This window comes from Chiloscyllium punctatum, chromosome 29 (genome assembly GCF_047496795.1).
Source record: "Chiloscyllium punctatum isolate Juve2018m chromosome 29, sChiPun1.3, whole genome shotgun sequence".
In the NCBI taxonomy this organism is placed as follows: domain Eukaryota; kingdom Metazoa; phylum Chordata; class Chondrichthyes; order Orectolobiformes; family Hemiscylliidae; genus Chiloscyllium; species Chiloscyllium punctatum.
The window spans coordinates 33,917,201-33,927,087 of NC_092767.1; the positions used below are offsets into that span (position 1 = coordinate 33,917,201).

The 9,887-nt window shown below is 44.1% G+C and overlaps 1 long non-coding RNA gene across 1 annotated transcript; it reads right to left on the bottom strand.

Moving 5' to 3' along the window:
* Positions 1-441: 441 nt before the first annotated feature.
* LOC140454333 (uncharacterized) lies at positions 442-8,392 on the bottom strand. The gene is made up of 3 exons (XR_011952671.1): positions 8,339-8,392; positions 8,054-8,165; positions 442-525 (listed from the first exon to the last, which is right to left on the bottom strand). It is a non-coding gene; the product is annotated as an uncharacterized lncRNA (long non-coding RNA).
* Between the last annotated feature and the right edge of the window lie 1,495 nt (positions 8,393-9,887).

The following is a 9,887-nucleotide window of genomic DNA, read 5'->3' on the forward strand; positions in this document are numbered from 1 at the left end:
AGTGAAACTCCAGATCCATGGCAATTATGTTGGCTCTTAACTGACATCTGAAATAGTCAAGTAAGACACTCAGTTCAAAGGTAATAATGGATGGAAAACAAATGGCAGCCTTACCAAAAAAGCCACATCCCAGGAAAGAATAACAAGAAAAGAAACATGTTATGAAGCAAATTTAGAGAATTTTTCATTTAATTCCCTGCAGCTCTTCTTCTGTGGCCCAAGGTCTTTGGAAGGAGGCAGGATCTCGGGACTTGTCTTCTACATCAACATCACGGCAGCTCCAAGACGGTCTGAAGCAATCCTCCAAACTCTGGCATCGATGGTTCCATATAAGTTAAACATTGTTGAAGTGACAAAACCTTTCCACTCTCCAGCTCTGCAGGTTGGTGACAGGGCAGTCTGAAAGCAACATGGGTACAGGCTATGGCACCCTACAGCTGGGGGAAGGTAGTGATGGCAGAGAATCCCACTGCCCAGGTTGCTTGGCTCTCCTTGTTATGGGTGAATGATATAAACAAGTCTAATCTGGAGAAAGAGGCATCAGTGACAGCTTGGATGCATTTGCAGGTCGCCTCAACTGGGAGATGCTACAAAAGACCCAGTGTAAAATATATGTGTGTGTAAAATGTATGGGATTTTGAGCTAATGTTTTGTCCTAATTATTTGAAAACACTTAATAATTATCTAGGTATGTCTTTCTGGAACCTTGACTTAAAGGGGGAATGTGCCCCCTGGAATATTAATGGTTATTTATTATATTGTGCTCGTTTGTAAGAAAAATCATTGACAGATTTTGTTCTGAGCAAGGATCACTGGATCCAAAACATTAACTCCTGATTTCTCTCCACAGATGCTGCCAGACCCGCTGAGTCTTTTTTGTTTTTGGAATGACTGCAGTTTTTGAATAGGAAATGGGGCTTTATTTTGTATTTTGAAATATTTTATAATATATTGCAAATAGAAAGGAAAATAAAGAACTGCAGATGGAACTGGAGATCTGAAAGAACCAAATTCAAAACATGCCTGAGAAATTCAGAGGCTCTGGTAACATCTGAGGCAAGAGAAACACAGTTAACACTGAGTCTCGTGTGACTGTTCCTCAGAACTCTGTTTCTCTTTCCACGAATGCTGTCAGACCTGCTGAGTTTCTCCAGCATTTTCGATGTTCGTTTTGATTTCCAACATCCACAGTTTTTGCCTTTAGTCAGATCTGAAGATAAAGCCGTTCATATCTGTGTCTTAGGGCACACTGTTCACAAGTAATCCATGGCTGATACATTAAACAATAAAGACATTTGAGAATGCAGGTGGGAGACAATTTAAAACAAGGAAAAAGAGTAAGTGCTGAGGGAATGCAGCAAGTTTGCAGCATCTGTGGAAAGAGAGACAGACCGACAGACAGAGTTAACGTTTTGAGTTCAATGTTCAGTTTTCATGACAATTTAAGGTCTCCTCTGAATGACAGAACCTCCCCCTAGTTCTGTTCTGGAAGCTCAGGACTGATGTTCATGTTCAAGTTTTGTACAAGGGCCAGATCCTATTCAAATGGCTACAGTTTAAGCAGTTAAAGCCTGTGTAAATTTGGGGAATGAATATGAGGGTTTTGCAATTAAAGCCCAGCTACCAAGCCAAATCAAGCTACAATTGAAAAGAATACATTTCCATTGGCTCAGAACAAGGCAAACAAACAAAATAAATTGATTGCAAGAATGTTTCATTATTGAGGTTAGTCTGCCCTTCTCTCTGAACATAATAAACTGCAATGAACAATGCACCTGCTTCTAGAATTGGTTTTATTTCAACAATAAATACTTTGTACAGTGAGCAATAAAATCTTGCTGAGGACACAGGACAGTGAATATTTTCTCTGTGCTGACATTTGAAACACAGATGGAAGTGATATGGGATATTTTGGAGCTATCATGGTCCCTGGATCACTAAAGATTACATATGTAAGTAAGATACATATGGAAATCCTGATGATATGACTTGCACGTTTCAAATTCCCATGACATTCTGTCGACCTTCTCCCTGACCATCAAGGACACCCAAGGCTTAACTCCCAGCTCCCTGTGTACCAGCTCCCCAGCCTGTGATATCTTACCTTGGTTTATTTAAACATTCCCATCTATCAGTCTGTTCCTTTGCCCATGTGATTACTATCCAAACCCACACATTACCTTCTGAATACTCAGTGACCAAGTGAGTAAGCTAACCTCCAGATCCAGCCCCACAAACCTCCAGACCCTCCGAACCCTGTCAGCTGAAATTACAAACATACATCATGGATCATCCGATTTCAGCCCCACCCCTTACCCTCCTCTTATCTGACCTGTCAAACACCTTGACTGTTAGAACCATCCTCCAACCCAGAACTGACCAGAAAACACCACCACCCACACATTCCAATTACTCCCACCAACTGGATTCTGCAATTCAACCTCAACCATCCAGCTTTTGCCCCCAAACAGGCACAATTACCCCCATTGAAATGCATTGACACAGTAGAGTCAGGCCTGATTATACTGCCCCTTTTCCCAACGATCCGGATACACTCAAGGCAGAATGACCAGCCCATCCTTGTACCAGCTCAGCAATCTGCATTATCCAATCTTCATTTATTTATCAAAGCCATCCTCTGAAATGTGAAGGAAGGATGTGACTCAGGAAACACATAGATTTGACAAAAATCTTCTGTGAAGATTGCAGCTCTGTACCAGCTGAGCGACAGAATTCCATGATTATGTGCGATGAATCTGTCACAGTCACATTCCATCAAGTTGCTCTGGAGAGTTTCAGAGATCGGAACTCTGGGTCGGGGACAGAATTGTCACATTCGATGGATTTCCAACCAGAATTCTTGAGACCAAAGTTTGGTTTCTGGTCACTGGATTCAAAACGTTAACTCTGATTTCTCTGCACAGATGCTGCCAGACCTGCTGAGCTTTTCCAACAATTTCTGTTTTTGTTTCTGATTTACAGTACCTGCAGTTCCTTCCATTTTATTTAATTTCAAGGACCTGAATGCTCAGCATTTGTCCAATATAAAATGTTCAAATAGCCAATTACTACGAGACAGAGATGAACAGTTAATAAGTCTGTTGTCCACCTGTAAACTTGTGAAATACTGACTCTCTTTGTCCCTGTGCTGCGTAACTGACTTACTCAAGGGCTAATGCAACAGGCCAGACAGACAGTAAGTCAGGAGCCATGTGAGACAGTATTGAATGTCCATTGAATGCTCATTGGCATTTGGTGCAAAAGTTTGGATTAAGACGCAGTCTGGATAAATTAGATATTGTAAACAGGAGATAATCAAATGGACAGTCACTATTTTCAATAATATAAAAGAAAGAACGGTGAATGTTGGAAATCTGAAACACAAATAGAAATTGCTGGATATTTCTCTCTGCAATCTCTCTACCGATGCTGCTAGACCCGTGGAGTTAACATTTTGACCCTTTTGCAGAATTGGACTTGAAATGTTAACTCTACTTTCTCTCCACTGGCTTCAATAAGCAGCTCTGCCACCCCCATTTTGGAGCAGATATTTTAATCTTCATTTGCTGAGTAACATCAACTCAGACAGCTCAGTTTCCAGACATGAAAGTTTGTGTTTTGGAAATGGGCATGCAAGTTAAATCCCTCTCATTTGCCCTGTTAACAAGGCTTTGGCTTCTTTTGATGGGCAACATAAAGACAGACCGTTTTCCCATGATACAAATATAAATGGTTTCTGTTCATATGAGCCTATCCAATATGTTTGTATTTAAACAAATCAAAATAATAGCTCTATATCTGAATGTGGACAGCTTTTGTGTCAACTGAAACAAATCCATAGCACACATTGATGTAAATAACTACAGCGTGAGGACAGTTAAGGGATAGCAGCCACTCAAGGGGCTGATCGATAGGCCCCCTGATGTTAGACATGAAGAGATATTGGCTACTTGTGATAGTGAGATGGCAATCATCACTGCTGACTTGAATCTACACAAAGACTGTGTAAATCAGGTTGGCAGCAGTAATGTGGATGAGAGGTTATTGATGACCTTCGAGAAAGTATCTTAGAGCTGCGTGTTCTGAAGCAACCAGACAGAAGGTTATGTTATTATCATCTTATTAATACTGTGTAATGTGACAGGATTTATGAAACAATCTCAGTGTAAAGGCTCTCCTACGCAGCAGCCATCACAATATGATTCAATTTTACATCCAATTTGAATGGAAGAAGATTGACTCTGAGGTAAGTGTTTCAAACTTAAACAAGGTCCACTCTGCGGGCATGTAAACTAAGCCAGCTGAAGTGAATGGCACAACTGGCTCGGAGAGAGATCAGGAGAGACAGTGATGGCAGAGATTTAAGAGGATACCTCAGAATATTCAGAAGTATATTTGGACTGAAACAAGAGACTTTAAAGGGAGGACTCGCTATCTGTGGTTGACTGAAAAGTTGAAGAAACCGTACAACTTGAGGATGGGTGGCAGGTCAGATGATTGATTAAAAAATAAATCATGGCACAGAAAAAAGTTAATTTGAAGGAGGAAATTGGAATCTCAGAACCCAACTCAAAATCTTAAAAACAACAAAGCAAGAGTTTCCATGGGTATTTAAAAACAAAATATGTACGCAATGTGAGTGTCACTCCTCTGGGGAGTGAGAATATTGAGTTATTGGGAGATGATAGGGGATAAAAAGCGCAAAGCTGGAAAAGCACATCAGGTCAGACAGCACCCAAGGAGCAGGAGAATCGATGTTTCAGGCATAAACCCTTCATCCATAGATGTTAAGGAAATGGCGAATTAAATGAATAAGTACTTTGCTTCTATCTTCACTATAGAAGATACAAAAAGCATTTCAGTAATAGTGGTAAGACACTGTTTTGCTGACATTTAAACTTCAGGCCAACTCTGTCTGCATGCTGACTCAGAACTGAGCACATGCACAGTTCCAGATTGTCTGGATCATCATCCCAATCTCCCTCACCCTCTCCCCTCCTCTCTGAATCTGAACATCACCACCATTCTCCGCACCACCTCCACCAGCCCCAACCACCATCAGACTGGACATCAATCTCTCTCTTCTCCAGGTCACAATCTCTCTCTCACCCTCAGACTTTCTCTCCCACCCCCACTCTATCCCTCCAAATCTCAACATCCAGTGAAACTGAGCAGACATGGAAAGAAGATGCATGATTGAAACACTTCAACCAATCACATTCACCCATGAATGAGCAAGTATCTCCCTAGAGAATACTGCATGTGCTCCTCAGTGTCAACCCAACTGTAAGTCAGGAAGTAGGAGGGAGGGATGAACACAATGTAATTACAGTCACTAAGGAGGCTGGACTCAGCAAACTGATAATAGGTCTCATCACCTTCTGTCTTCATCCCAGAGTCTTAAAAGAGGTTGTTAATTCGGTTGTAGATGCATTAATGCAAATTCTTTGAATTTCCCAAGATTCATTAGACTTCACTCAGTCAGAGATCATTTAGTCTGTCAATGTTTTGCCCCATCCCTTGTCAGTGACCATCACCTCCCTGCCTCTAAACCTCTTCTGGCCCCAAGGCCTATCTGGAATGACTTGATGGCACTAACTGCTGTTTGTAGACTCCCGCAGACACTAACCTCTAGGATGCATAAGGTTCACTTGGTACAAGGTTCATTAATTGAAACCTGCTGTTTTCTATTACTACGGTATAATAATTCTATTTAACCCTGACCGTAAATTCATTTCAACAGTCCCTTATATTGAAAGAGGATGTAAATGCATTAAAGACAGTTCAGAGAAGGTTTACTCGATGAATATTTTGAATGAGTGACTTGTGCAATCGGGATAGGTGCTCAGACTGGGTTTGTTTCTGCTGGAGTTTAGACGAGTTAAGAGTGATCTGATCAAACTGTATAGATGCTCTTAATGATGTTGACACAGTGAATATGGAATGGATGTTTCTTCTTGTGGGTGAGTTCAGAATTAGGGACCATGTTAATAAAATTAGTGAGGGGTCACACTTTTTTGGACAGAGATGAAGAGAATTCTTTTTTCGGGTGTGTAACTTTGGAATTGTCTGTCCCAGAAAGTGGATATTTTTAAGTCACAGGTAGATTTATTCCCTTGCATAACAAGAATCTAAGGTTACACTGGGAAGATGGGAACTCAAAACATAGACTTATCAGCCATAAACTTATGAAAGAGTGGAATAGGTTCAAGTGAGCAAATGAATTTTTAAATGCATTCATGAAAGTTTCCTCAAGCAGTATATAGAGGATCCTACTCAGGAAGGGACAAAACTTGACCAACTCATGGGAAATTGGGCAGGACAGGTGATGGAGGTGATAGTCGGGGAGCACTTTGGGACCAGTCCTATTAATTTTAAAGTAGTTATGGAGAGGAACTTGTCCACAGGTTCAAGTTCTAAATTGGAGCAAGGTGAATTTTGATGGAATTAGACAGGAGCTTGCAGGGGTTGATTTGAGTAGTTTGTTTGCAGGTAAAGGGACCTCCAGCAAGTGGGAGGCCTTTAAAAGTGAGCTCGCTGGAATTCAAGGTCTATATGTTCCTATGAAGGTGAAAGGCAAGGTTGACAGGAATAGGGAACCCTGAATGACAAGAGATATTGAGGCTTTGACCAGAAAACGAATGAGGTATGGCTGAGGTACCGGCAACTGGGACCAAGGGAATCCCTGGATGTATACAGGGGATGCAGGGTTTTACTGAAGAAGAAATCAGGAAAGCAAAAAGGGGGCATGGGATGGCCTTGGCTGAGAAGGTTAGGATGCATCCAAAGAGGTTCTTTAAGTAAAAAGGAGTAAGAATAACTAGTGAAAGAACAGTTATTTCTTATTTTCTAAAGGCAAGTGTAAGTCATTGTGTTCCAGAGGCAATTCATTTGGACAAATTGATCGGCTTGAAGCAAAGCGCACTTTATTCTTACACTGCAGTTAAAATAGTGATTTTAAAATAGCGGCAATTCCAAGATGGAGGTGGAGTAGGACACCTGAGATCGAGCTTGTCCACTCCGCCCATTTAGAGTCATCGGGTCATCGGGTCATAGAGATGTACAGCACAGAAACAGACCCTTCGGTCCAACTCATCCAGATATCCCAACCCAATCTAGCCCCACCTGCCAGCACCCGGCCCATCTTCCTCCAAACCTTTCCTATTCATATACCCATTCAGATGCCTTTTCAAATGTTGCAATTGTATCAGCCTCCACCACATCCTCTGGCAGCTCATTCCATACATGCACCAGCCTCTGTGTGAAAAAGTTGCCCCTTATGTCTCTTTTATATCTTTCCCCTCTTACCCTAAACCTATGCCCTCTAATTCTGGACTTCCCCACCCCATTTGTCTATTTATCCTATCCATGTTCTTCATGACTTTATAAACCTCTATACAGTCACCCCTCAGCCTCCGACACTCCAGGGAAAACAGCCCCAGCCTGTTCAACCTCTCCCTACAGTTCAAATCCTCCAACCCTGACAACATTCTTGTGAATCTTTTCTGAACCCTTTCAAGTCTCACAACATCCATTTAAAAGGAAGGAGAGCAGAATTGCACACAATATTCCAAAAGTGGCCAAACCAATGTCCTGTCCAGCTGTAACTAACTCCTGTGTTCAATACTGTGACGAATAAAGGAACGCCTTCTTCACTATCATATCCTACCTGCAACCCTATGTTCAAGGTGCAAGAACCTGCACTCCAAGGTCTCTTTGTTCAGCAACACTCCCTAGGACCTTACCATTAAGAGTATAATTCCTGCTCATATTTGCTTTCCCAAAATGGCTCCTACCATCACTACTTTACAGTTGATAAACTTTTGCACAACCTCCCTGAAAATTTATCTTTACATAGCTTTCCCATGAGTTCTTGGCCTATAGAATACAGGCCTAATGCACTTTATGGTCTCTTAAGAATGTCAACCCCTGTGTGACAACTTCCCAACTGCAGCATTGCAATGTGCCCTTGTAGACTAGAGGGATAATTAGTGGGATTAGTTCAGCCTTGTTCAAAAGAGGAGAATTACTTGACTATCAAAGTAGTACATACTATTCAAGCTCAATGAAGGAGGAACAGAATATTGGTTTGCTTCAGCATTGTCTCATATGCTGCAGATGGGAGCTCTGTGAGTATTCCTTCATTTGAAAAGGGGATTTTCAAACTAAATGAGAGAATAATTGTATTAGATAAAATCAATCAAGTCCCATTCGCCAGCACCTAGCCCACACCCCTCCAAACCGCTCCCACTCAAATACCCATCCAGATGCCCCTGAAATGTTGCAATTGTACCAGCCTCCACCACCTTCCCCGGCAGCCCAGTCCACACACACATACCTTTCCTTTTCATTTTTCTCTTTTCCTTCTTCGCTTTTCCATTTTTGATCTTTCTCCCCTCTTCTTTCTTCTTCCTGGCCATGGGACTCCTGGCTTCAGACTGTGCACAAACCCAGCCTGACAGTCTCTCGGCCCAGCTGAGCAATCTCTCAGTAGCCCAAGGTGCCGCTCTCTCAATGGCTGAGCATGTGCAGTCTCTTGGCCAGGTGTGTTGATCTCTCTGCCTGACGTGGTGATCTCTCAGCCGGTTGTGGTGATCTCTTGGCCGGGTGTGGGGATCTCTCAGCCGGGTGTGGGGATCTCGCAGCCTCCCATGGTAATCTCTCAGCCCAGCGTGATGATCTCTCAGCTGGGGTGATGGTGATCTCGCAGCCTGGCATGGTGATCTCTCAGCCTGGCATGGTGATCTCCTAGCCTGGTATGGTGATCTCTTGGTCTGGCATGGTAATCTCTCGGCCTGGTGTGGCAATCTCTCAACACAGCGTGATAATCTCTCAGCCCAGCGTGATGATCTCTCAGCCCGGCACGGTCAACTATCAGCTGGGGCTATGGTGATCTCTCAGCTGGGGGGATGGTGATCTCTCAGCTGGGGGGATGGTGATCTCTCAGCCTGGCATGGTGATCTCTCAGCCTGGCATGGTGAGCTCCTAGCCTGGTATGGTGATCTCTTGGTCTGGCATGGTAATCTCTCGGCCTGGTGTGGCAATCTCTCAACACAGCGTGATAATCTCTCAGCCCGGCGTGGGGATCTCTCAGCTGAGCATGATGATATCTCAGCCCTGTGTGACGATGTCTTAGCCTGGTGTGGTGATCTCTCAGCCTGGTGTGGTGAACTCCCAGCCCGGTGTGGTGAACTCTCAGCCCGGTGTGGTGATCTCCCAGCCCGGTGTGGTGATCTCTCAGCCCGGTGTGATGATCTCTCAGCCCGGTGTGGTGATCTCCCAGCCCGGTGTGATGATCTCTCAGTCCGGTGTGGTGAACTCCCAGCCTGGTGTGGTGATCTCTCAGCCCGGTGTGGTGATCTCCCAGCCCGGTGTGGTGATCTCCCAGCCCGGTGTGGTGATCTCCCAGCCCAGTGTGGTGATCTCTCAGCCTGGTGTGGTGAACTCTCAGTTCGGTGTGGTGATCTCCCAGCCCAGTGTGGTGATCTCTCAGCCTGGTGTGGTGAACTCTCAGTTCGGTGTGGTGATCTCTCAGCCTGGTGTGGTGATCTCCCAGCCCGGTGTGGTGATCTCCCAGCCCGGTGTGGTTATCTCTCAGCCTGGTGTGGTGATCTCCCAGCCCGGTGTAGTGATCTCCCAGCCCGGTCTGGTGATCTCTCAGCCTGGTGTGGTGAACTCTCAGTTCGGTGTGGTGATCTCTCAGCCCGATGTGGTGATCTCCCAGCCCGGTGTGGTGATCTCCCAGCCTGGTGTGGTGAACTCTCAGTTCGGTGTGGTGATCTCCCAGCCTGGTGTGGTGAACTCCCAGCCCGGTGTGGTGAACTCCCAGCCCGGTGTGGTGATCTCTCAGCCTGGTGTGGTGATCTCTCAGTTCGGTGTGGAGATCT